The sequence below is a fragment of the Osmerus eperlanus genome, chromosome 27 (assembly GCF_963692335.1).
Source record: "Osmerus eperlanus chromosome 27, fOsmEpe2.1, whole genome shotgun sequence".
In the NCBI taxonomy this organism is placed as follows: domain Eukaryota; kingdom Metazoa; phylum Chordata; class Actinopteri; order Osmeriformes; family Osmeridae; genus Osmerus; species Osmerus eperlanus.
In genome coordinates, this window is record NC_085044.1 from 1,883,550 (window position 1) to 1,885,297 (window position 1,748).

Here is a 1,748-nt window from a genome sequence, read left to right on the forward strand (position 1 = left end):
ACGGGGGAGTAAACGGGTGGTGCTTCAGCCTGGTTACAACATCAGACACTGTCTGACCCTCAGAGGCGCATCGATCATGAACGATGAAAGAATAAACAAATCAAGCATTTGCCGTGGTGGATGTAGAGAAAAAGACATCAGAAGAGAGAGAGGTGTGTGAAGTCAAAAGAGAGAGAGAGGTGTGTGTGGTCAGAAGAGAGAGAGAGGTGTGTGTGTGTGTGGTCAGAAGAGAGAGAGAGGTGTGTGTGTGTGTGGTCAGAAGAGAGAGAGAGGTGTGTGAGGTCAGAAGACAGAGAGAGGTGTGTGTGTGTGGTCAGAAGAGAGAGAGAGGTGTGTGTGTGTGTGGTCAGAAGAGAGAGAGAGGTGTGTGAGGTCAGAAGAGAGAGAGGTGTGTGTGTGTGGTCAGAAGAGAGAGAGAGGTGTGTGTGTGGTCAGAAAAGAGAGAGAGGTGTGTGTGTGTGGTCAGAAGAGAGAGAGAGGTGTGTGTGTGTGTGGTCAGAAGAGAGAGAGAGGTGTGTGTGTGTGTGGTCAGAAGAGAGAGAGAGGTGTGTGAGGTCAGAAGACAGAGAGAGGTGTGTGTGTGTGGTCAGAAGAGAGAGAGAGGTGTGTGTGTGTGTGGTCAGAAGAGAGAGAGAGGTGTGTGTGTGTGGTCAGAAGAGAGAGAGAGGTGTGTGTGTGTGTGGTCAGAAGAGAGAGAGAGGTGTGTGTGTGTGTGGTCAGAAGAGAGAGAGAGGTGTGTGAGGTCAGAAGAGAGAGAGGTGTGTGTGTGTGGTCAGAAGAGAGAGAGAGGTGTGTGTGGTCAGAAGAGAGAGAGTCAGAGGCAGGATGGCTCAGGGTATCAGGGTGCTTCAGCAGAGCAGCGGGAGGGTGGGATTTACGGCCACGTCTCACAGGTTTCATACGGAGAAGACATACGCACACACACACACACACAGCAAGAAAACAGATCGCTGATCAAACTGGTTTAACAGAGTGTGTCGGAAGTTCTCTCTGTCTTTCTCTCTCTCTCTCTCTTGCTGTCTTTCTTTCTCTCTCTTACTATCACCCCTCCTCGGGTCTGAACCCGAGAAGAGTTGCTAGTCGCAGACTGCTCAGCCAACTTGTCTAGCGACTACAGTTGTTCAACCGTTGTTGGAAACCTAAGACAAATAACAAAAATGGGCTTTTACAGTTAAAAAGAAAATCTTGCTGCAACCAAATCCCTGTAGAACAGAGTCGTCCACTGCTCTGGTCGTCCTCTTCCTCCTCCCCTCCACAGCTCAGGTCGTCCTCTTCCTCCTCCTCTCCACAGCTCAGGTGGATGGTGCCCTGAACGCAGCTGGACATTCTCCCCTGGTAAGCACGATGGGTGATGGTGGTCGGGGAGGCACCGTCGCTGCTCTCCAGCCCGGGATGGGATGCTGTTTCCTGGGTTGGCCCGGGCACGGAGGAAACCTCTGGTTCCTGGTTGGTCCTCATCCATGATCAGGCCAGACACTCTGGCCCGTCTACACAGGAAGGTTCAGAGCTTCCTACAAAGTGACAAACCCCATCAAAGAGACTGGACCAGGACCAGAGAGTGTTTTTATGACACATCTTCAAAGAGCAGTTTTGGGAGTTCAAAGCACAGAGCAAAGAGAGAGAGACAGACAGAGGGGAGAGAGAGAGGTAAATGGAAAGTTCAGTTATGCTTAGAGAAAGAGAGAGAGAGTGGGGGGGAGAGAATGGGAGGAGAGGAGAAGAGAGAGAGAGGGAGAGAGAGAGTGGGG